This window comes from Nothobranchius furzeri, chromosome 2 (genome assembly GCF_043380555.1).
Source record: "Nothobranchius furzeri strain GRZ-AD chromosome 2, NfurGRZ-RIMD1, whole genome shotgun sequence".
Lineage (NCBI taxonomy): Eukaryota > Metazoa > Chordata > Actinopteri > Cyprinodontiformes > Nothobranchiidae > Nothobranchius > Nothobranchius furzeri.
In genome coordinates, this window is record NC_091742.1 from 19,222,541 (window position 1) to 19,243,703 (window position 21,163).

Here is a 21,163-nt window from a genome sequence, read left to right on the forward strand (position 1 = left end):
GTTCACTTGTTTTATTAACCTGACCACTGGAAAGTTTATACGACATTAACGATGTTCCATACATCCATCAGTTTACTGGGGGCTGGTGCCTATCTCCAGCAGTCTCTAGGCAAACAGGTGGGGTACAGGTTGACAGTCCATTGCAGGTCCACTTGTGCCGTTATAACAATTTAGTGAAATAACGTTAGTGTCAATCGGGGCAAAATTATGCCATGTAAAGGGTTGGATCACTCACAAATCTCTGTGGCGCAATTGGACAGCGCATTCGGCTGTTAACCGAAAGGTTGGTGGTTCGAGCCCACCCAGGGACGTGTAATATGTCCTTGCCGAAAATAAGGACATTGCGCTCCTATGAAGAACAAGATTAATGAACTTGCAAACTGTCAACCTGTTGAGCAATTTCAGCCCAGGTTCTATGCATGAATTCAGATCTGCTTATGTTTCACAAGAAAATTCCATTTGTGTGATCAGTTTTTCTGGGGAGTTCACTTGTTTTATAAACCTGACCGCTGGATAGTTTGTACGACATTAACGAGGTTCCATATATACATCAGTTTACAGGGGGCTGGTGCCTATCTCCAGCAGTCTCTAGGCAAACAGGTGGGGTACAGGTTGACAGTCCATTGCAGGTCCACTTGTGTAGTTATAACAATTAAGTGAAACAGCGTTAGTGTCAATCGGGGAAAAATTATGCCATGTAAAGGGTTGGGACATTTCACAAGTCTCTGTGGCGCAATTGGTTAGCGCGTTCGGCTGTTAACCGAAAGGTTGGTGGTTCGAGCCCACCCAGGGACGTGTAATATGTCCTTGCCGAAAATTAAGGACATTGCGCTTCTATGAAAAACAAGATTAATGAACTTGCAAACTGTCAACCTGTTGAGCAATTTCAGCCCAGGTTCAATGCATGAATTCAGATTCCCTTATGTTTCACAAGAAAATTCAATTTGTGTGATCAGTCTTTTGGGGGAGTTCAATTGTTTGAAAAACCTGACCGCTGGATAGTTTATATGACATTAACAAGGTTCCATATATCCATCAGTTTACTGGGGGCTGGTGCCTATCTCCAGCAGTCTCTAGGCAAACAGGTGGGGTACAGGTTGACAGTCCATTGCAGGTCCACTTGTCCAGTTATAACAATTAAGTCAAAAAGCGTTAGTGTCAAGCGAGACAAAATTATACCACATCAAGTGTATTCATTTCCACAATTCTCTGTGGCGCAATTGGTTAGCGCGTTCGGCTGTTAACCAAAAGGTTGGTGGTTCGAGCCCACCCAGGGACGTGTAATATGTCCTTGCTAAAAATTAAGGGCATTGCATATCTATGAAAAACAAGATTAATGAACTTGCAAACTGTCAACCTATTGAGCAATTTTAGCCCAGATTCAATGCATGAATTCAGATCAGCTTATGTTTCACAAGAAATTTCAATTCGTGTGATCAGTAATTTTTGGGGAGTTTACTTGTTTTATTAACCTGACCACTGGAAAGTTTATACGACATTAACGATGTTCCATACATCCATCAGTTTACTGGGGGCTGGTGCCTATCTCCAGCAGTCTCTAGGCAAACAGGTGGGGTACAGGTTGACAGTCCATTGCAGGTCCACTTGTGTAGTTATAACAATTAAGTGAAACAGCGTTAGTGTCAATCGGGGCAAAATTATGCCATGTAAAGGGTTGGAATACTCACAAGTCTCTGTGGCGCAATTGGACAGCGCGTTCGGCTGTTAACCGAAAGGTTGGTGGTTCGAGCCCACCCAGGGACGTGTAATATGTCCTTGCCGAAAATAAGGACATTGCGCTCCTATGAAAAACATGATTAATGAACTTGCAAACTGTCAACCTGTTGAGCAATTTCAGCCCAGGTTCTATGCATGAATTCAGATCTGCTTATGTTTCACAAGAAAATTCCATTTGTGTGATCAGTTTTTCTGGGGAGTTCACTTGTTTTATAAACCTGACCGCTGGATAGTTTGTACGACATTAACGAGGTTCCATATATACATCAGTTTACAGGGGGCTGGTGCCTATCTCCAGCAGTCTCTAGGCAAACAGGTGGGGTACAGGTTGACAGTCCATTGCAGGTCCACTTGTGTAGTTATAACAATTAAGTGAAACAGCGTTAGTGTCAATCGGGGAAAAATTATGCCATGTAAAGGGTTGGATCATTTCACAAGTCTCTGTGGCGCAATTGGTTAGCGCGTTCGGCTGTTAACCGAAAGGTTGGTAGTTCGAGCCCACCCAGGGACGTGTAATATGTCCTTGCCGAAAATTAAGGACATTGCGCTTCTATGAAAAACAAGATTAATGAAATGCAAACTGTCAACCTGTTGAGCAATTTCAGCCCAGGTTCAATGCATGAATTCAGATTCCCTTATGTTTCACAAGAAAATTCAATTTGTGTTATCAGTAAATTTTGGGGAGTTCACTTGTTTTATTAACCTGACCACTGGAAAGTTTATACGACATTAACGATGTTCCATACATCCATCAGTTTACTTGGGGCTGGTGCCTATCTCCAGCAGTCTCTAGGCAAACAGGTGGGGTACAGGTTGACAGTCCATTGCAGGTCCTCTTGTGTAGTTATAACAATTAAGTGAAACAGCGTTAGTGTCAATCGGGGCAAAATTATGCCATGTAAAGAGTTGGAACACTCATAAGTCTCTGTGGCGCAATTGGACAGCGCGTTCGGCTGTTAAACGAAAGGTTGGTGGTTCGAGCCCACCCAGGGACGTGTAATATGTCCTTGCCGAAAATAAGGACATTGCGCTCCTATGAAAAACAAGATTAATGAACTTGCAAACTGTCAACCTGTTGAGCAATTTCAGCCCAGGTTCTATGCATGAATTCAGATCCGCTTATGTTTCACAAGAAAATTCCATTTGTGTGATCAGTTTTTCTTGGGAGTTCACTTGTTTTATAAACCTGACCGCTGGATAGTTTATACGACATTAACGAGGTTCCATATATACATCAGTTTACAGGGGGCTGGTGGCTATCTCCAGCAGTCTCTAGGCAAACAGGTGGGGTACAGGTTGACAGTCCATTGCAGGTCCACTTGTGTAGTTATAACAATTAAGTGAAACAGCGTTAGTGTCAATCGGGGAAAAATTATGCCATGTAAAGGGTTGGAACATTTCACAAGTCTCTGTGGCGCAATTGGTTAGCGCGTTCGGCTGTTAACCGAAAGGTTGGTGTTTCGAGCCCACCCAGGGACGTGTAATATGTCCTTGCCGAAAATTAAGGACAGTCGGCTTCTATGAAAAACAAGATTAATGAACTTGCAAACTGTCAACCTGTTGAGCAATTTCAGCCCAGGTTCAATGCATGAATTCAGATTCCCTTGTTTCACAAGAAAATTCAATTTGTGTGATCAGTCTTTTGGGGGAGTTCAATTGTTTGAAAAACCTGACCGCTGGATAGTTTATACGACATTAACAAGGTTCCATATATCCATCAGTTTACTGGGGGCTGGTGCCTATCTCCAGCAGTCTCTAGGCAAACAGGTGGGGTACAGGTTGACAGTCCATTGCAGGTCCACTTGTCCAGTTATAACAATTAAGTCAAAAAGCGTTAGTGTCAAGCGAGACAAAATTATACCACGTCAAGTGTATTCATATCCACAAGTCTCTGTGGTGCAATTGGTTAGCGCGTTTGGCTGTTAACCGAAAGGTTGGTGGTTCGAGCCCACCCAGGGACGTGTAATATGTCCTTGCTAAAAATTAAGGGCATTGCATATCTATGAAAAACAAGATTAATGAACTTGCAAACTGTCAACCTATTGAGCAATTTTAGCCCAGGTTCAACGCATGAATTCAGATCAGCTTATGTTTCACAAGAAAATTCCATTTGTGTGATCAGTTTTTCTGGGGAGTTCACTTGTTTTATAAACCTGACCGCTGGATAGTTTGTACGACATTAACGAGGTTCCATATATACATCAGTTTACAGGGGGCTGGTGCCTATCTCCAGCAGTCTCTAGGCAAACAGGTGGGGTACAGGTTGACAGTCCATTGCAGGTCCACTTGTGTAGTTATAACAATTAAGTGAAACAGCGTTAGTGTCAATCGGGGAAAAATTATGCCATGTAAAGGGTTGGAACATTTCACAAGTTTCTGTGGCGCATATGGTTAGCTCATTCGGCTGATAAGCGAAAGGTTGGTGGTTCCAGACACCCAGGGATGTGTAATATGTCTTTGCCGAAAATTAAGGACATTGCGCTTCTATGAAAAACAAGATTAATGAACTTGCAAACTGTCAACCTGTTGAGCAATTTCAGCCCAGGTTCAATGCATGAATTCAGATTCCCTTATGTTTCACAAGAAAATTCAATTTGTGTGATCAGTCTTTTGGGGGAGTTCAATTGTTTGAAAAACCTGACCGCTGGATAGTTTATAGGACATTAACAAGGTTCCATATATCCATCAGTTTACTGGGGGCTGGTGCCTATCTCCAGCAGTCTCTAGGCAAACAGGTGGGGTACAGGTTGACAGTCCATTGCAGGTCCACTTGTCCAGTTATAACAATTAAGTCAAAAAGCGTTAGTGTCAAGCGAGACAAAATTATACCACGTCAAGTGTATTCATTTCCACAAGTCTCTGTGGCGCAATTGGTTAGCGCGTTCGGCTGTTAACCGAAAGGTTGGTGGTTCGAGCCCACCCAGGGACGTGTAATATGTCCTTGCTAAAAATTAAGGGCATTGCATATCTATGAAAAACAAGATTAATGAACTTGCAAACTGTCAACCTATTGAGCAATTTTAGCCCAGGTTCAACGCATGAATTCAGATCAGCTTATGTTTCACAAGAAATTTCAATTTGTGTGATCAGTAATTTTTGGGGAGTTCACTTGTTTTATTAACCTGACCACTGGAAAGTTTATACGACATTAACGATGTTCCATACATCCATCAGTTTACTGGGGGCTGGTGCCTATCTCCAGCAGTCTCTAGTCAAACAGGTGGGGTACAGGTTGACAGTCCATTGCAGGTCCACTTGTGCAGTTATAACAATTTAGTGAAATAACGTTAGTGTCAATCGGGGCAAAATTATGCCATGTAAAGGGATGGAATACTCACAAGTCTCTGTGGCGCAATTGGACAGCGCGTTCGGCTGTTAACCGAAAGGTTGGTGGTTCGAGCCCACCCAGGGACGTGTAATATGTCCTTGCCGAAAATAAGGACATTGCGCTCCTATGAAAAACATGATTAATGAACTTGCAAACTGTCAACCTGTTGAGCAATTTCAGCCCAGGTTCTATGCATGAATTCAGATCTGCTTATGTTTCACAAGAAAATTCAATTTGTGTGATCAGTAATTTTTGGGGAGTTCACTTGTTTTATTAACCTGACCACTGGAAAGTTTATACGACATTAACGATGTTCCATACATCCATCAGTTTACTGGGGGCTGGTGCCTATCTCCAGCAGTCTCTAGGCAAACAGGTGGGGTACAGGTTGACAGTCCATTGCAGGTCCACTTGTGTAGTTATAACAATTAAGTGAAACAGCGTTAGTGTCAATCGGGGCAAAATTATGCCATGTAAAGGGTTGGGACATTTCACAGGTCTCTGTGGCGCAATTGGTTAGCGCGTTCGGCTGTTAACCGAAAGGTTGGTGGTTCGAGCCCACCCAGGGACGTGTAATATGTCCTTGCCGAAAATTAAGGACATTGCGCTTTTATGAAAAACAAGATTAATGAACTTGCAAACTGTCAACCTGTTGAGCAATTTCAGCCAAGGTTCAATGCATGAATTCAGATTCCCTTATGTTTCACAAGAAAATTCAATTTGTGTGATCAGTCTTTTGGGGGAGTTCAATTGTTTGAAAAACCTGACCGCTGGATAGTTTATACGACATTAACAAGGTTCCATATATCCATCAGTTTACTGGGGGCTGGTGCCTATCTCCAGCAGTCTCTAGGCAAACAGGTGGGGTACAGGTTGACAGTCCATTGCAGGTCCACTTGTCCAGTTATAACAATTAAGTCAAAAAGCGTTAGTGTCAAGTGAGACAAAATTATACCACATCAAGTGTATTCATTTCCACAAGTCTCTGTGGCGCAATTGGTTAGCGCGTTCGGCTGTTAACCGAAAGGTTGGTGGTTCGAGCCCACCCAGGGACGTGTTATATGTCCTTGCTAAAAATTAAGGGCATTGCATATCTATGAAAAACAAGATTAATGAACTTGCAAACTGTCAACCTATTGAGCAATTTTAGCCCAGGTTCAATGCATGAATTCAGATCAGCTTATGTTTCACAAGAAATTTCAATTTGTGTGATCAGTAATTTTTGGGGAGTTCACTTGTTTTATTAACCTGACCACTGGAAAGTTTATACGACATTAACGATGTTCCATACATCCATCAGTTTACTGGGGGCTGGTGCCTATCTCCAGCAGTCTCTAGGCAAACAGGTGGGGTACAGGTTGACAGTCCATTGCAGGTCCACTTGTGCCGTTATAACAATTTAGTGAAATAACGTTAGTGTCAATCGGGGCAAAATTATGCCATGTAAAGGGTTGGATCACTCACAAATCTCTGTGGCGCAATTGGACAGCGCATTCGGCTGTTAACCGAAAGGTTGGTGGTTCGAGCCCACCCAGGGACGTGTAATATGTCCTTGCCGAAAATAAGGACATTGCGCTCCTATGAAGAACAAGATTAATGAACTTGCAAACTGTCAACCTGTTGAGCAATTTCAGCCCAGGTTCTATGCATGAATTCAGATCTGCTTATGTTTCACAAGAAAATTCCATTTGTGTGATCAGTTTTTCTGGGGAGTTCACTTGTTTTATAAACCTGACCGCTGGATAGTTTGTACGACATTAACGAGGTTCCATATATACATCAGTTTACAGGGGGCTGGTGCCTATCTCCAGCAGTCTCTAGGCAAACAGGTGGGGTACAGGTTGACAGTCCATTGCAGGTCCACTTGTGTAGTTATAACAATTAAGTGAAACAGCGTTAGTGTCAATCGGGGAAAAATTATGCCATGTAAAGGGTTGGGACATTTCACAAGTCTCTGTGGCGCAATTGGTTAGCGCGTTCGGCTGTTAACCGAAAGGTTGGTGGTTCGAGCCCACCCAGGGACGTGTAATATGTCCTTGCCGAAAATTAAGGACATTGCGCTTCTATGAAAAACAAGATTAATGAACTTGCAAACTGTCAACCTGTTGAGCAATTTCAGCCCAGGTTCAATGCATGAATTCAGATTCCCTTATGTTTCACAAGAAAATTCAATTTGTGTGATCAGTCTTTTGGGGGAGTTCAATTGTTTGAAAAACCTGACCGCTGGATAGTTTATATGACATTAACAAGGTTCCATATATCCATCAGTTTACTGGGGGCTGGTGCCTATCTCCAGCAGTCTCTAGGCAAACAGGTGGGGTACAGGTTGACAGTCCATTGCAGGTCCACTTGTCCAGTTATAACAATTAAGTCAAAAAGCGTTAGTGTCAAGCGAGACAAAATTATACCACATCAAGTGTATTCATTTCCACAATTCTCTGTGGCGCAATTGGTTAGCGCGTTCGGCTGTTAACCAAAAGGTTGGTGGTTCGAGCCCACCCAGGGACGTGTAATATGTCCTTGCTAAAAATTAAGGGCATTGCATATCTATGAAAAACAAGATTAATGAACTTGCAAACTGTCAACCTATTGAGCAATTTTAGCCCAGATTCAATGCATGAATTCAGATCAGCTTATGTTTCACAAGAAATTTCAATTCGTGTGATCAGTAATTTTTGGGGAGTTTACTTGTTTTATTAACCTGACCACTGGAAAGTTTATACGACATTAACGATGTTCCATACATCCATCAGTTTACTGGGGGCTGGTGCCTATCTCCAGCAGTCTCTAGGCAAACAGGTGGGGTACAGGTTGACAGTCCATTGCAGGTCCACTTGTGTAGTTATAACAATTAAGTGAAACAGCGTTAGTGTCAATCGGGGCAAAATTATGCCATGTAAAGGGTTGGAATACTCACAAGTCTCTGTGGCGCAATTGGACAGCGCGTTCGGCTGTTAACCGAAAGGTTGGTGGTTCGAGCCCACCCAGGGACGTGTAATATGTCCTTGCCGAAAATAAGGACATTGCGCTCCTATGAAAAACATGATTAATGAACTTGCAAACTGTCAACCTGTTGAGCAATTTCAGCCCAGGTTCTATGCATGAATTCAGATCTGCTTATGTTTCACAAGAAAATTCCATTTGTGTGATCAGTTTTTCTGGGGAGTTCACTTGTTTTATAAACCTGACCGCTGGATAGTTTGTACGACATTAACGAGGTTCCATATATACATCAGTTTACAGGGGGCTGGTGCCTATCTCCAGCAGTCTCTAGGCAAACAGGTGGGGTACAGGTTGACAGTCCATTGCAGGTCCACTTGTGTAGTTATAACAATTAAGTGAAACAGCGTTAGTGTCAATCGGGGAAAAATTATGCCATGTAAAGGGTTGGATCATTTCACAAGTCTCTGTGGCGCAATTGGTTAGCGCGTTCGGCTGTTAACCGAAAGGTTGGTAGTTCGAGCCCACCCAGGGACGTGTAATATGTCCTTGCCGAAAATTAAGGACATTGCGCTTCTATGAAAAACAAGATTAATGAAATGCAAACTGTCAACCTGTTGAGCAATTTCAGCCCAGGTTCAATGCATGAATTCAGATTCCCTTATGTTTCACAAGAAAATTCAATTTGTGTTATCAGTAAATTTTGGGGAGTTCACTTGTTTTATTAACCTGACCACTGGAAAGTTTATACGACATTAACGATGTTCCATACATCCATCAGTTTACTTGGGGCTGGTGCCTATCTCCAGCAGTCTCTAGGCAAACAGGTGGGGTACAGGTTGACAGTCCATTGCAGGTCCTCTTGTGTAGTTATAACAATTAAGTGAAACAGCGTTAGTGTCAATCGGGGCAAAATTATGCCATGTAAAGAGTTGGAACACTCATAAGTCTCTGTGGCGCAATTGGACAGCGCGTTCGGCTGTTAAACGAAAGGTTGGTGGTTCGAGCCCACCCAGGGACGTGTAATATGTCCTTGCCGAAAATAAGGACATTGCGCTCCTATGAAAAACAAGATTAATGAACTTGCAAACTGTCAACCTGTTGAGCAATTTCAGCCCAGGTTCTATGCATGAATTCAGATCCGCTTATGTTTCACAAGAAAATTCCATTTGTGTGATCAGTTTTTCTTGGGAGTTCACTTGTTTTATAAACCTGACCGCTGGATAGTTTATACGACATTAACGAGGTTCCATATATACATCAGTTTACAGGGGGCTGGTGGCTATCTCCAGCAGTCTCTAGGCAAACAGGTGGGGTACAGGTTGACAGTCCATTGCAGGTCCACTTGTGTAGTTATAACAATTAAGTGAAACAGCGTTAGTGTCAATCGGGGAAAAATTATGCCATGTAAAGGGTTGGAACATTTCACAAGTCTCTGTGGCGCAATTGGTTAGCGCGTTCGGCTGTTAACCGAAAGGTTGGTGGTTCGAGCCCACCCAGGGACGTGTAATATGTCCTTGCCGAAAATTAAGGACAGTCGGCTTCTATGAAAAACAAGATTAATGAACTTGCAAACTGTCAACCTGTTGAGCAATTTCAGCCCAGGTTCAATGCATGAATTCAGATTCCCTTGTTTCACAAGAAAATTCAATTTGTGTGATCAGTCTTTTGGGGGAGTTCAATTGTTTGAAAAACCTGACCGCTGGATAGTTTATACGACATTAACAAGGTTCCATATATCCATCAGTTTACTGGGGGCTGGTGCCTATCTCCAGCAGTCTCTAGGCAAACAGGTGGGGTACAGGTTGACAGTCCATTGCAGGTCCATTTGTCCAGTTATAACAATTAAGTCAAAAAGCGTTAGTGTCAAGCGAGACAAAATTATACCACGTCAAGTGTATTCATATCCACAAGTCTCTGTGGTGCAATTGGTTAGCGCGTTCGGCTGTTAACCGAAAGGTTGGTGGTTCGAGCCCACCCAGGGACGTGTAATATGTCCTTGCTAAAAATTAAGGGCATTGCATATCTATGAAAAACAAGATTAATGAACTTGCAAACTGTCAACCTATTGAGCAATTTTAGCCCAGGTTCAACGCATGAATTCAGATCAGCTTATGTTTCACAAGAAAATTCCATTTGTGTGATCAGTTTTTCTGGGGAGTTCACTTGTTTTATAAACCTGACCGCTGGATAGTTTGTACGACATTAACGAGGTTCCATATATACATCAGTTTACAGGGGGCTGGTGCCTATCTCCAGCAGTCTCTAGGCAAACAGGTGGGGTACAGGTTGACAGTCCATTGCAGGTCCACTTGTGTAGTTATAACAATTAAGTGAAACAGCGTTAGTGTCAATCGGGGAAAAATTATGCCATGTAAAGGGTTGGAACATTTCACAAGTTTCTGTGGCGCAATTGGTTAGCTCATTCGGCTGATAAGCGAAAGGTTGGTGGTTCCAGACACCCAGGGATGTGTAATATGTCTTTGCCGAAAATTAAGGACATTGCGCTTCTATGAAAAACAAGATTAATGAACTTGCAAACTGTCAACCTGTTGAGCAATTTCAGCCCAGGTTCAATGCATGAATTCAGATTCCCTTATGTTTCACAAGAAAATTCAATTTGTGTGATCAGTCTTTTGGGGGAGTTCAATTGTTTGAAAAACCTGACCGCTGGATAGTTTATAGGACATTAACAAGGTTCCATATATCCATCAGTTTACTGGGGGCTGGTGCCTATCTCCAGCAGTCTCTAGGCAAACAGGTGGGGTACAGGTTGACAGTCCATTGCAGGTCCACTTGTCCAGTTATAACAATTAAGTCAAAAAGCGTTAGTGTCAAGCGAGACAAAATTATACCACGTCAAGTGTATTCATTTCCACAAGTCTCTGTGGCGCAATTGGTTAGCGCGTTCGGCTGTTAACCGAAAGGTTGGTGGTTCGAGCCCACCCAGGGACGTGTAATATGTCCTTGCTAAAAATTAAGGGCATTGCATATCTATGAAAAACAAGATTAATGAACTTGCAAACTGTCAACCTATTGAGCAATTTTAGCCCAGGTTCAACGCATGAATTCAGATCAGCTTATGTTTCACAAGAAATTTCAATTTGTGTGATCAGTAATTTTTGGGGAGTTCACTTGTTTTATTAACCTGACCACTGGAAAGTTTATACGACATTAACGATGTTCCATACATCCATCAGTTTACTGGGGGCTGGTGCCTATCTCCAGCAGTCTCTAGTCAAACAGGTGGGGTACAGGTTGACAGTCCATTGCAGGTCCACTTGTGCAGTTATAACAATTTAGTGAAATAACGTTAGTGTCAATCGGGGCAAAATTATGCCATGTAAAGGGTTGGATCACTCACAAATCTCTGTGGCGCAATTGGACAGCGCATTCGGCTGTTAACCGAAAGGTTGGTGGTTCGAGCCCACCCAGGGACGTGTAATATGTCCTTGCCGAAAATAAGGACATTGCGCTCCTATGAAGAACAAGATTAATGAACTTGCAAACTGTCAACCTGTTGAGCAATTTCAGCCCAGGTTCTATGCATGAATTCAGATCTGCTTATGTTTCACAAGAAAATTCCATTTGTGTGATCAGTTTTTCTGGGGAGTTCACTTGTTTTATAAACCTGACCGCTGGATAGTTTGTACGACATTAACGAGGTTCCATATATACATCAGTTTACAGGGGGCTGGTGCCTATCTCCAGCAGTCTCTAGGCAAACAGGTGGGGTACAGGTTGACAGTCCATTGCAGGTCCACTTGTGTAGTTATAACAATTAAGTGAAACAGCGTTAGTGTCAATCGGGGAAAAATTATGCCATGTAAAGGGTTGGGACATTTCACAAGTCTCTGTGGCGCAATTGGTTAGCGCGTTCGGCTGTTAACCGAAAGGTTGGTGGTTCGAGCCCACCCAGGGACGTGTAATATGTCCTTGCCGAAAATTAAGGACATTGCGCTTCTATGAAAAACAAGATTAATGAACTTGCAAACTGTCAACCTGTTGAGCAATTTCAGCCCAGGTTCAATGCATGAATTCAGATTCCCTTATGTTTCACAAGAAAATTCAATTTGTGTGATCAGTCTTTTGGGGGAGTTCAATTGTTTGAAAAACCTGACCGCTGGATAGTTTATATGACATTAACAAGGTTCCATATATCCATCAGTTTACTGGGGGCTGGTGCCTATCTCCAGCAGTCTCTAGGCAAACAGGTGGGGTACAGGTTGACAGTCCATTGCAGGTCCACTTGTCCAGTTATAACAATTAAGTCAAAAAGCGTTAGTGTCAAGCGAGACAAAATTATACCACATCAAGTGTATTCATTTCCACAATTCTCTGTGGCGCAATTGGTTAGCGCGTTCGGCTGTTAACCAAAAGGTTGGTGGTTCGAGCCCACCCAGGGACGTGTAATATGTCCTTGCTAAAAATTAAGGGCATTGCATATCTATGAAAAACAAGATTAATGAACTTGCAAACTGTCAACCTATTGAGCAATTTTAGCCCAGATTCAATGCATGAATTCAGATCAGCTTATGTTTCACAAGAAATTTCAATTCGTGTGATCAGTAATTTTTGGGGAGTTTACTTGTTTTATTAACCTGACCACTGGAAAGTTTATACGACATTAACGATGTTCCATACATCCATCAGTTTACTGGGGGCTGGTGCCTATCTCCAGCAGTCTCTAGGCAAACAGGTGGGGTACAGGTTGACAGTCCATTGCAGGTCCACTTGTGTAGTTATAACAATTAAGTGAAACAGCGTTAGTGTCAATCGGGGCAAAATTATGCCATGTAAAGGGTTGGAATACTCACAAGTCTCTGTGGCGCAATTGGACAGCGCGTTCGGCTGTTAACCGAAAGGTTGGTGGTTCGAGCCCACCCAGGGACGTGTAATATGTCCTTGCCGAAAATAAGGACATTGCGCTCCTATGAAAAACATGATTAATGAACTTGCAAACTGTCAACCTGTTGAGCAATTTCAGCCCAGGTTCTATGCATGAATTCAGATCTGCTTATGTTTCACAAGAAAATTCCATTTGTGTGATCAGTTTTTCTGGGGAGTTCACTTGTTTTATAAACCTGACCGCTGGATAGTTTGTACGACATTAACGAGGTTCCATATATACATCAGTTTACAGGGGGCTGGTGCCTATCTCCAGCAGTCTCTAGGCAAACAGGTGGGGTACAGGTTGACAGTCCATTGCAGGTCCACTTGTGTAGTTATAACAATTAAGTGAAACAGCGTTAGTGTCAATCGGGGAAAAATTATGCCATGTAAAGGGTTGGATCATTTCACAAGTCTCTGTGGCGCAATTGGTTAGCGCGTTCGGCTGTTAACCGAAAGGTTGGTAGTTCGAGCCCACCCATGGACGTGTAATATGTCCTTGCCGAAAATTAAGGACATTGCGCTTCTATGAAAAACAAGATTAATGAAATGCAAACTGTCAACCTGTTGAGCAATTTCAGCCCAGGTTCAATGCATGAATTCAGATTCCCTTATGTTTCACAAGAAAATTCAATTTGTGTTATCAGTAAATTTTGGGGAGTTCACTTGTTTTATTAACCTGACCACTGGAAAGTTTATACGACATTAACGATGTTCCATACATCCATCAGTTTACTTGGGGCTGGTGCCTATCTCCAGCAGTCTCTAGGCAAACAGGTGGGGTACAGGTTGACAGTCCATTGCAGGTCCTCTTGTGTAGTTATAACAATTAAGTGAAACAGCGTTAGTGTCAATCGGGGCAAAATTATGCCATGTAAAGAGTTGGAACACTCATAAGTCTCTGTGGCGCAATTGGACAGCGCGTTCGGCTGTTAAACGAAAGGTTGGTGGTTCGAGCCCACCCAGGGACGTGTAATATGTCCTTGCCGAAAATAAGGACATTGCGCTCCTATGAAAAACAAGATTAATGAACTTGCAAACTGTCAACCTGTTGAGCAATTTCAGCCCAGGTTCTATGCATGAATTCAGATCCGCTTATGTTTCACAAGAAAATTCCATTTGTGTGATCAGTTTTTCTTGGGAGTTCACTTGTTTTATAAACCTGACCGCTGGATAGTTTATACGACATTAACGAGGTTCCATATATACATCAGTTTACAGGGGGCTGGTGGCTATCTCCAGCAGTCTCTAGGCAAACAGGTGGGGTACAGGTTGACAGTCCATTGCAGGTCCACTTGTGTAGTTATAACAATTAAGTGAAACAGCGTTAGTGTCAATCGGGGAAAAATTATGCCATGTAAAGGGTTGGAACATTTCACAAGTCTCTGTGGCGCAATTGGTTAGCGCGTTCGGCTGTTAACCGAAAGGTTGGTGTTTCGAGCCCACCCAGGGACGTGTAATATGTCCTTGCCGAAAATTAAGGACAGTCGGCTTCTATGAAAAACAAGATTAATGAACTTGCAAACTGTCAACCTGTTGAGCAATTTCAGCCCAGGTTCAATGCATGAATTCAGATTCCCTTGTTTCACAAGAAAATTCAATTTGTGTGATCAGTCTTTTGGGGGAGTTCAATTGTTTGAAAAACCTGACCGCTGGATAGTTTATACGACATTAACAAGGTTCCATATATCCATCAGTTTACTGGGGGCTGGTGCCTATCTCCAGCAGTCTCTAGGCAAACAGGTGGGGTACAGGTTGACAGTCCATTGCAGGTCCACTTGTCCAGTTATAACAATTAAGTCAAAAAGCGTTAGTGTCAAGCGAGACAAAATTATACCACGTCAAGTGTATTCATATCCACAAGTCTCTGTGGTGCAATTGGTTAGCGCGTTTGGCTGTTAACCGAAAGGTTGGTGGTTCGAGCCCACCCAGGGACGTGTAATATGTCCTTGCTAAAAATTAAGGGCATTGCATATCTATGAAAAACAAGATTAATGAACTTGCAAACTGTCAACCTATTGAGCAATTTTAGCCCAGGTTCAACGCATGAATTCAGATCAGCTTATGTTTCACAAGAAAATTCCATTTGTGTGATCAGTTTTTCTGGGGAGTTCACTTGTTTTATAAACCTGACCGCTGGATAGTTTGTACGACATTAACGAGGTTCCATATATACATCAGTTTACAGGGGGCTGGTGCCTATCTCCAGCAGTCTCTAGGCAAACAGGTGGGGTACAGGTTGACAGTCCATTGCAGGTCCACTTGTGTAGTTATAACAATTAAGTGAAACAGCGTTAGTGTCAATCGGGGAAAAATTATGCCATGTAAAGGGTTGGAACATTTCACAAGTTTCTGTGGCGCATATGGTTAGCTCATTCGGCTGATAAGCGAAAGGTTGGTGGTTCCAGACACCCAGGGATGTGTAATATGTCTTTGCCGAAAATTAAGGACATTGCGCTTCTATGAAAAACAAGATTAATGAACTTGCAAACTGTCAACCTGTTGAGCAATTTCAGCCCAGGTTCAATGCATGAATTCAGATTCCCTTATGTTTCACAAGAAAATTCAATTTGTGTGATCAGTCTTTTGGGGGAGTTCAATTGTTTGAAAAACCTGACCGCTGGATAGTTTATAGGACATTAACAAGGTTCCATATATCCATCAGTTTACTGGGGGCTGGTGCCTATCTCCAGCAGTCTCTAGGCAAACAGGTGGGGTACAGGTTGACAGTCCATTGCAGGTCCACTTGTCCAGTTATAACAATTAAGTCAAAAAGCGTTAGTGTCAAGCGAGACAAAATTATACCACGTCAAGTGTATTCATTTCCACAAGTCTCTGTGGCGCAATTGGTTAGCGCGTTCGGCTGTTAACCGAAAGGTTGGTGGTTCGAGCCCACCCAGGGACGTGTAATATGTCCTTGCTAAAAATTAAGGGCATTGCATATCTATGAAAAACAAGATTAATGAACTTGCAAACTGTCAATCTATTGAGCAATTTTAGCCCAGGTTCAACGCATGAATTCAGATCAGCTTATGTTTCACAAGAAATTTCAATTTGTGTGATCAGTAATTTTTGGGGAGTTCACTTGTTTTATTAACCTGACCACTGGAAAGTTTATACGACATTAACGATGTTCCATACATCCATCAGTTTACTGGGGGCTGGTGCCTATCTCCAGCAGTCTCTAGTCAAACAGGTGGGGTACAGGTTGACAGTCCATTGCAGGTCCACTTGTGCAGTTATAACAATTTAGTGAAATAACGTTAGTGTCAATCGGGGCAAAATTATGCCATGTAAAGGGATGGAATACTCACAAGTCTCTGTGGCGCAATTGGACAGCGCGTTCGGCTGTTAACCGAAAGGTTGGTGGTTCGAGCCCACCCAGGGACGTGTAATATGTCCTTGCCGAAAATAAGGACATTGCGCTCCTATGAAAAACATGATTAATGAACTTGCAAACTGTCAACCTGTTGAGCAATTTCAGCCCAGGTTCTATGCATGAATTCAGATCTGCTTATGTTTCACAAGAAAATTCAATTTGTGTGATCAGTAATTTTTGGGGAGTTCACTTGTTTTATTAACCTGACCACTGGAAAGTTTATACGACATTAACGATGTTCCATACATCCATCAGTTTACTGGGGGCTGGTGCCTATCTCCAGCAGTCTCTAGGCAAACAGGTGGGGTACAGGTTGACAGTCCATTGCAGGTCCACTTGTGTAGTTATAACAATTAAGTGAAACAGCGTTAGTGTCAATCGGGGCAAAATTATGCCATGTAAAGGGTTGGGACATTTCACAGGTCTCTGTGGCGCAATTGGTTAGCGCGTTCGGCTGTTAACCGAAAGGTTGGTGGTTCGAGCCCACCCAGGGACGTGTAATATGTCCTTGCCGAAAATTAAGGACATTGCGCTTTTATGAAAAACAAGATTAATGAACTTGCAAACTGTCAACCTGTTGAGCAATTTCAGCCAAGGTTCAATGCATGAATTCAGATTCCCTTATGTTTCACAAGAAAATTCAATTTGTGTGATCAGTCTTTTGGGGGAGTTCAATTGTTTGAAAAACCTGACCGCTGGATAGTTTATACGACATTAACAAGGTTCCATATATCCATCAGTTTACTGGGGGCTGGTGCCTATCTCCAGCAGTCTCTAGGCAAACAGGTGGGGTACAGGTTGACAGTCCATTGCAGGTCCACTTGTCCAGTTATAACAATTAAGTCAAAAAGCGTTAGTGTCAAGTGAGACAAAATTATACCACATCAAGTGTATTCATTTCCACAAGTCTCTGTGGCGCAATTGGTTAGCGCGTTCGGCTGTTAACCGAAAGGTTGGTGGTTCGAGCCCACCCAGGGACGTGTTATATGTCCTTGCTAAAAATTAAGGGCATTGCATATCTATGAAAAACAAGATTAATGAACTTGCAAACTGTCAACCTATTGAGCAATTTTAGCCCAGGTTCAATGCATGAATTCAGATCAGCTTATGTTTCACAAGAAATTTCAATTTGTGTGATCAGTAATTTTTGGGGAGTTCACTTGTTTTATTAACCTGACCACTGGAAAGTTTATACGACATTAACGATGTTCCATACATCCATCAGTTTACTGGGGGCTGGTGCCTATCTCCAGCAGTCTCTAGGCAAACAGGTGGGGTACAGGTTGACAGTCCATTGCAGGTCCACTTGTGCCGTTATAACAATTTAGTGAAATAACGTTAGTGTCAATCGGGGCAAAATTATGCCATGTAAAGGGTTGGATCACTCACAAATCTCTGTGGCGCAATTGGACAGCGCATTCGGCTGTTAACCGAAAGGTTGGTGGTTCGAGCCCACCCAGGGACGTGTAATATGTCCTTGCCGAAAATAAGGACATTGCGCTCCTATGAAGAACAAGATTAATGAACTTGCAAACTGTCAACCTGTTGAGCAATTTCAGCCCAGGTTCTATGCATGAATTCAGATCTGCTTATGTTTCACAAGAAAATTCCATTTGTGTGATCAGTTTTTCTGGGGAGTTCACTTGTTTTATAAACCTGACCGCTGGATAGTTTGTACGACATTAACGAGGTTCCATATATACATCAGTTTACAGGGGGCTGGTGCCTATCTCCAGCAGTCTCTAGGCAAACAGGTGGGGTACAGGTTGACAGTCCATTGCAGGTCCACTTGTGTAGTTATAACAATTAAGTGAAACAGCGTTAGTGTCAATCGGGGAAAAATTATGCCATGTAAAGGGTTGGGACATTTCACAAGTCTCTGTGGCGCAATTGGTTAGCGCGTTCGGCTGTTAACCGAAAGGTTGGTGGTTCGAGCCCACCCAGGGACGTGTAATATGTCCTTGCCGAAAATTAAGGACATTGCGCTTCTATGAAAAACAAGATTAATGAACTTGCAAACTGTCAACCTGTTGAGCAATTTCAGCCCAGGTTCAATGCATGAATTCAGATTCCCTTATGTTTCACAAGAAAATTCAATTTGTGTGATCAGTCTTTTGGGGGAGTTCAATTGTTTGAAAAACCTGACCGCTGGATAGTTTATATGACATTAACAAGGTTCCATATATCCATCAGTTTACTGGGGGCTGGTGCCTATCTCCAGCAGTCTCTAGGCAAACAGGTGGGGTACAGGTTGACAGTCCATTGCAGGTCCACTTGTCCAGTTATAACAATTAAGTCAAAAAGCGTTAGTGTCAAGCGAGACAAAATTATACCACATCAAGTGTATTCATTTCCACAATTCTCTGTGGCGCAATTGGTTAGCGCGTTCGGCTGTTAACCAAAAGGTTGGTGGTTCGAGCCCACCCAGGGACGTGTAATATGTCCTTGCTAAAAATTAAGGGCATTGCATATCTATGAAAAACAAGATTAATGAACTTGCAAACTGTCAACCTATTGAGCAATTTTAGCCCAGATTCAATGCATGAATTCAGATCAGCTTATGTTTCACAAGAAATTTCAATTCGTGTGATCAGTAATTTTTGGGGAGTTTACTTGTTTTATTAACCTGACCACTGGAAAGTTTATACGACATTAACGATGTTCCATACATCCATCAGTTTACTGGGGGCTGGTGCCTATCTCCAGCAGTCTCTAGGCAAACAGGTGGGGTACAGGTTGACAGTCCATTGCAGGTCCACTTGTGTAGTTATAACAATTAAGTGAAACAGCGTTAGTGTCAATCGGGGCAAAATTATGCCATGTAAAGGGTTGGAATACTCACAAGTCTCTGTGGCGCAATTGGACAGCGCGTTCGGCTGTTAACCGAAAGGTTGGTGGTTCGAGCCCACCCAGGGACGTGTAATATGTCCTTGCCGAAAATAAGGACATTGCGCTCCTATGAAAAACATGATTAATGAACTTGCAAACTGTCAACCTGTTGAGCAATTTCAGCCCAGGTTCTATGCATGAATTCAGATCTGCTTATGTTTCACAAGAAAATTCCATTTGTGTGATCAGTTTTTCTGGGGAGTTCACTTGTTTATAAACCTGACCGCTGGATAGTTTGTACGACATTAACGAGGTTCCATATATACATCAGTTTACAGGGGGCTGGTGCCTATCTCCAGCAGTCTCTAGGCAAACAGGTGGGGTACAGGTTGACAGTCCATTGCAGGTCCACTTGTGTAGTTATAACAATTAAGTGAAACAGCGTTAGTGTCAATCGGGGAAAAATTATGCCATGTAAAGGGTTGGATCATTTCACAAGTCTCTGTGGCGCAATTGGTTAGCGCGTTCGGCTGTTAACCGAAAGGTTGGTAGTTCGAGCCCACCCAGGGACGTGTAATATGTCCTTGCCGAAAATTAAGGACATTGCGCTTCTATGAAAAACAAGATTAATGAAATGCAAACTGTCAACCTGTTGAGCAATTTCAGCCCAGGTTCAATGCATGAATTCAGATTCCCTTATGTTTCACAAGAAAATTCAATTTGTGTTATCAGTAAATTTTGGGGAGTTCACTTGTTTTATTAACCTGACCACTGGAAAGTTTATACGACATTAACGATGTTCCATACATCCATCAGTTTACTTGGGGCTGGTGCCTATCTCCAGCAGTCTCTAGGCAAACAGGTGGGGTACAGGTTGACAGTCCATTGCAGGTCCTCTTGTGTAGTTATAACAATTAAGTGAAACAGCGTTAGTGTCAATCGGGGCAAAATTATGCCATGTAAAGAGTTGGAACACTCATAAGTCTCTGTGGCGCAATTGGACAGCGCGTTCGGCTGTTAAACGAAAGGTTGGTGGTTCGAGCCCACCCAGGGACGTGTAATATGTCCTTGCCGAAAATAAGGACATTGCGCTCCTATGAAAAACAAGATTAATGAACTTGCAAACTGTCAACCTGTTGAGCAATTTCAGCCCAGGTTCTATGCATGAATTCAGATCCGCTTATGTTTCACAAGAAAATTCCATTTGTGTGATCAGTTTTTCTTGGGAGTTCACTTGTTTTATAAACCTGACCGCTGGATAGTTTATACGACATTAACGAGGTTCCATATATACATCAGTTTACAGGGGGCTGGTGGCTATCTCCAGCAGTCTCTAGGCAAACAGGTGGGGTACAGGTTGACAGTCCATTGCAGGTCCACTTGTGTAGTTATAACAATTAAGTGAAACAGCGTTAGTGTCAATCGGGGAAAAATTATGCCATGTAAAGGGTTGGAACATTTCACAAGTCTCTGTGGCGCAATTGGTTAGCGCGTTCGGCTGTTAACCGAAAGGTTGGTGGTTCGAGCCCACCCAGGGACGTGTAATATGTCCTTGCCGAAAATTAAGGACAGTCGGCTTCTATGAAAAACAAGATTAATGAACTTGCAAACTGTCAACCTGTTGAGCAATTTCAGCCCAGGTTCAATGCATGAATTCAGATTCCCTTGTTTCACAAGAAAATTCAATTTGTGTGATCAGTCTTTTGGGGGAGTTCAATTGTTTGAAAAACCTGACCGCTGGATAGTTTATACGACATTAACAAGGTTCCATATATCCATCAGTTTACTGGGGGCTGGTGCCTATCTCCAGCAGTCTCTAGGCAAACAGGTGGGGTACAGGTTGACAGTCCATTGCAGGTCCATTTGTCCAGTTATAACAATTAAGTCAAAAAGCGTTAGTGTCAAGCGAGACAAAATTATACCACGTCAAGTGTATTCATATCCACAAGTCTCTGTGGTGCAATTGGTTAGCGCGTTCGGCTGTTAACCGAAAGGTTGGTGGTTCGAGCCCACCCAGGGACGTGTAATATGTCCTTGCTAAAAATTAAGGGCATTGCATA

The 21,163-nt window shown here is 42.6% G+C and overlaps 41 non-coding genes across 41 annotated transcripts; all 41 read left to right on the forward strand.

Moving 5' to 3' along the window:
* Positions 1-237: 237 nt before the first annotated feature.
* trnan-guu (transfer RNA asparagine (anticodon GUU)) lies at positions 238-311 on the forward strand. The gene has a single exon. It is a non-coding gene; the product is annotated as a tRNA-Asn (tRNA).
* Positions 312-721: 410 nt separating this feature from the next.
* On the forward strand, positions 722-795 carry trnan-guu (transfer RNA asparagine (anticodon GUU)). Its single transcript has one exon. It is a non-coding gene; the product is annotated as a tRNA-Asn (tRNA).
* Positions 796-1,205: 410 nt separating this feature from the next.
* trnan-guu (transfer RNA asparagine (anticodon GUU)) lies at positions 1,206-1,279 on the forward strand. The gene has a single exon. It is a non-coding gene; the product is annotated as a tRNA-Asn (tRNA).
* Positions 1,280-1,690: 411 nt separating this feature from the next.
* Positions 1,691-1,764, forward strand: trnan-guu (transfer RNA asparagine (anticodon GUU)). The gene has a single exon. It is a non-coding gene; the product is annotated as a tRNA-Asn (tRNA).
* A 410-nt stretch (positions 1,765-2,174) lies between these two features.
* Positions 2,175-2,248, forward strand: trnan-guu (transfer RNA asparagine (anticodon GUU)). Its single transcript has one exon. It is a non-coding gene; the product is annotated as a tRNA-Asn (tRNA).
* Positions 2,249-2,658: 410 nt separating this feature from the next.
* On the forward strand, positions 2,659-2,732 carry trnan-guu (transfer RNA asparagine (anticodon GUU)). Its single transcript has one exon. It is a non-coding gene; the product is annotated as a tRNA-Asn (tRNA).
* Positions 2,733-3,142: 410 nt separating this feature from the next.
* Positions 3,143-3,216, forward strand: trnan-guu (transfer RNA asparagine (anticodon GUU)). The gene has a single exon. It is a non-coding gene; the product is annotated as a tRNA-Asn (tRNA).
* A 408-nt stretch (positions 3,217-3,624) lies between these two features.
* On the forward strand, positions 3,625-3,698 carry trnan-guu (transfer RNA asparagine (anticodon GUU)). Its single transcript has one exon. It is a non-coding gene; the product is annotated as a tRNA-Asn (tRNA).
* An 894-nt stretch (positions 3,699-4,592) lies between these two features.
* trnan-guu (transfer RNA asparagine (anticodon GUU)) lies at positions 4,593-4,666 on the forward strand. The gene has a single exon. It is a non-coding gene; the product is annotated as a tRNA-Asn (tRNA).
* Positions 4,667-5,077: 411 nt separating this feature from the next.
* Positions 5,078-5,151, forward strand: trnan-guu (transfer RNA asparagine (anticodon GUU)). Its single transcript has one exon. It is a non-coding gene; the product is annotated as a tRNA-Asn (tRNA).
* A 411-nt stretch (positions 5,152-5,562) lies between these two features.
* Positions 5,563-5,636, forward strand: trnan-guu (transfer RNA asparagine (anticodon GUU)). Its single transcript has one exon. It is a non-coding gene; the product is annotated as a tRNA-Asn (tRNA).
* Positions 5,637-6,046: 410 nt separating this feature from the next.
* Positions 6,047-6,120, forward strand: trnan-guu (transfer RNA asparagine (anticodon GUU)). The gene has a single exon. It is a non-coding gene; the product is annotated as a tRNA-Asn (tRNA).
* A 411-nt stretch (positions 6,121-6,531) lies between these two features.
* Positions 6,532-6,605, forward strand: trnan-guu (transfer RNA asparagine (anticodon GUU)). The gene has a single exon. It is a non-coding gene; the product is annotated as a tRNA-Asn (tRNA).
* Positions 6,606-7,015: 410 nt separating this feature from the next.
* trnan-guu (transfer RNA asparagine (anticodon GUU)) lies at positions 7,016-7,089 on the forward strand. The gene has a single exon. It is a non-coding gene; the product is annotated as a tRNA-Asn (tRNA).
* A 410-nt stretch (positions 7,090-7,499) lies between these two features.
* Positions 7,500-7,573, forward strand: trnan-guu (transfer RNA asparagine (anticodon GUU)). Its single transcript has one exon. It is a non-coding gene; the product is annotated as a tRNA-Asn (tRNA).
* Positions 7,574-7,984: 411 nt separating this feature from the next.
* Positions 7,985-8,058, forward strand: trnan-guu (transfer RNA asparagine (anticodon GUU)). The gene has a single exon. It is a non-coding gene; the product is annotated as a tRNA-Asn (tRNA).
* Positions 8,059-8,468: 410 nt separating this feature from the next.
* trnan-guu (transfer RNA asparagine (anticodon GUU)) lies at positions 8,469-8,542 on the forward strand. Its single transcript has one exon. It is a non-coding gene; the product is annotated as a tRNA-Asn (tRNA).
* A 410-nt stretch (positions 8,543-8,952) lies between these two features.
* trnan-guu (transfer RNA asparagine (anticodon GUU)) lies at positions 8,953-9,026 on the forward strand. The gene has a single exon. It is a non-coding gene; the product is annotated as a tRNA-Asn (tRNA).
* Positions 9,027-9,436: 410 nt separating this feature from the next.
* Positions 9,437-9,510, forward strand: trnan-guu (transfer RNA asparagine (anticodon GUU)). The gene has a single exon. It is a non-coding gene; the product is annotated as a tRNA-Asn (tRNA).
* A 408-nt stretch (positions 9,511-9,918) lies between these two features.
* On the forward strand, positions 9,919-9,992 carry trnan-guu (transfer RNA asparagine (anticodon GUU)). Its single transcript has one exon. It is a non-coding gene; the product is annotated as a tRNA-Asn (tRNA).
* An 894-nt stretch (positions 9,993-10,886) lies between these two features.
* Positions 10,887-10,960, forward strand: trnan-guu (transfer RNA asparagine (anticodon GUU)). The gene has a single exon. It is a non-coding gene; the product is annotated as a tRNA-Asn (tRNA).
* Positions 10,961-11,371: 411 nt separating this feature from the next.
* Positions 11,372-11,445, forward strand: trnan-guu (transfer RNA asparagine (anticodon GUU)). The gene has a single exon. It is a non-coding gene; the product is annotated as a tRNA-Asn (tRNA).
* Positions 11,446-11,855: 410 nt separating this feature from the next.
* trnan-guu (transfer RNA asparagine (anticodon GUU)) lies at positions 11,856-11,929 on the forward strand. The gene has a single exon. It is a non-coding gene; the product is annotated as a tRNA-Asn (tRNA).
* Positions 11,930-12,339: 410 nt separating this feature from the next.
* On the forward strand, positions 12,340-12,413 carry trnan-guu (transfer RNA asparagine (anticodon GUU)). The gene has a single exon. It is a non-coding gene; the product is annotated as a tRNA-Asn (tRNA).
* Positions 12,414-12,824: 411 nt separating this feature from the next.
* Positions 12,825-12,898, forward strand: trnan-guu (transfer RNA asparagine (anticodon GUU)). Its single transcript has one exon. It is a non-coding gene; the product is annotated as a tRNA-Asn (tRNA).
* Positions 12,899-13,308: 410 nt separating this feature from the next.
* Positions 13,309-13,382, forward strand: trnan-guu (transfer RNA asparagine (anticodon GUU)). Its single transcript has one exon. It is a non-coding gene; the product is annotated as a tRNA-Asn (tRNA).
* Positions 13,383-13,792: 410 nt separating this feature from the next.
* trnan-guu (transfer RNA asparagine (anticodon GUU)) lies at positions 13,793-13,866 on the forward strand. Its single transcript has one exon. It is a non-coding gene; the product is annotated as a tRNA-Asn (tRNA).
* A 410-nt stretch (positions 13,867-14,276) lies between these two features.
* On the forward strand, positions 14,277-14,350 carry trnan-guu (transfer RNA asparagine (anticodon GUU)). Its single transcript has one exon. It is a non-coding gene; the product is annotated as a tRNA-Asn (tRNA).
* Positions 14,351-14,758: 408 nt separating this feature from the next.
* Positions 14,759-14,832, forward strand: trnan-guu (transfer RNA asparagine (anticodon GUU)). The gene has a single exon. It is a non-coding gene; the product is annotated as a tRNA-Asn (tRNA).
* An 894-nt stretch (positions 14,833-15,726) lies between these two features.
* trnan-guu (transfer RNA asparagine (anticodon GUU)) lies at positions 15,727-15,800 on the forward strand. The gene has a single exon. It is a non-coding gene; the product is annotated as a tRNA-Asn (tRNA).
* A 411-nt stretch (positions 15,801-16,211) lies between these two features.
* Positions 16,212-16,285, forward strand: trnan-guu (transfer RNA asparagine (anticodon GUU)). Its single transcript has one exon. It is a non-coding gene; the product is annotated as a tRNA-Asn (tRNA).
* Positions 16,286-16,696: 411 nt separating this feature from the next.
* Positions 16,697-16,770, forward strand: trnan-guu (transfer RNA asparagine (anticodon GUU)). The gene has a single exon. It is a non-coding gene; the product is annotated as a tRNA-Asn (tRNA).
* A 410-nt stretch (positions 16,771-17,180) lies between these two features.
* trnan-guu (transfer RNA asparagine (anticodon GUU)) lies at positions 17,181-17,254 on the forward strand. Its single transcript has one exon. It is a non-coding gene; the product is annotated as a tRNA-Asn (tRNA).
* Positions 17,255-17,665: 411 nt separating this feature from the next.
* Positions 17,666-17,739, forward strand: trnan-guu (transfer RNA asparagine (anticodon GUU)). Its single transcript has one exon. It is a non-coding gene; the product is annotated as a tRNA-Asn (tRNA).
* A 410-nt stretch (positions 17,740-18,149) lies between these two features.
* On the forward strand, positions 18,150-18,223 carry trnan-guu (transfer RNA asparagine (anticodon GUU)). Its single transcript has one exon. It is a non-coding gene; the product is annotated as a tRNA-Asn (tRNA).
* Positions 18,224-18,633: 410 nt separating this feature from the next.
* Positions 18,634-18,707, forward strand: trnan-guu (transfer RNA asparagine (anticodon GUU)). Its single transcript has one exon. It is a non-coding gene; the product is annotated as a tRNA-Asn (tRNA).
* Positions 18,708-19,118: 411 nt separating this feature from the next.
* On the forward strand, positions 19,119-19,192 carry trnan-guu (transfer RNA asparagine (anticodon GUU)). The gene has a single exon. It is a non-coding gene; the product is annotated as a tRNA-Asn (tRNA).
* A 409-nt stretch (positions 19,193-19,601) lies between these two features.
* trnan-guu (transfer RNA asparagine (anticodon GUU)) lies at positions 19,602-19,675 on the forward strand. Its single transcript has one exon. It is a non-coding gene; the product is annotated as a tRNA-Asn (tRNA).
* Positions 19,676-20,085: 410 nt separating this feature from the next.
* trnan-guu (transfer RNA asparagine (anticodon GUU)) lies at positions 20,086-20,159 on the forward strand. Its single transcript has one exon. It is a non-coding gene; the product is annotated as a tRNA-Asn (tRNA).
* A 410-nt stretch (positions 20,160-20,569) lies between these two features.
* On the forward strand, positions 20,570-20,643 carry trnan-guu (transfer RNA asparagine (anticodon GUU)). The gene has a single exon. It is a non-coding gene; the product is annotated as a tRNA-Asn (tRNA).
* A 408-nt stretch (positions 20,644-21,051) lies between these two features.
* Positions 21,052-21,125, forward strand: trnan-guu (transfer RNA asparagine (anticodon GUU)). Its single transcript has one exon. It is a non-coding gene; the product is annotated as a tRNA-Asn (tRNA).
* The last annotated feature ends 38 nt before the right edge of the window (positions 21,126-21,163 follow it).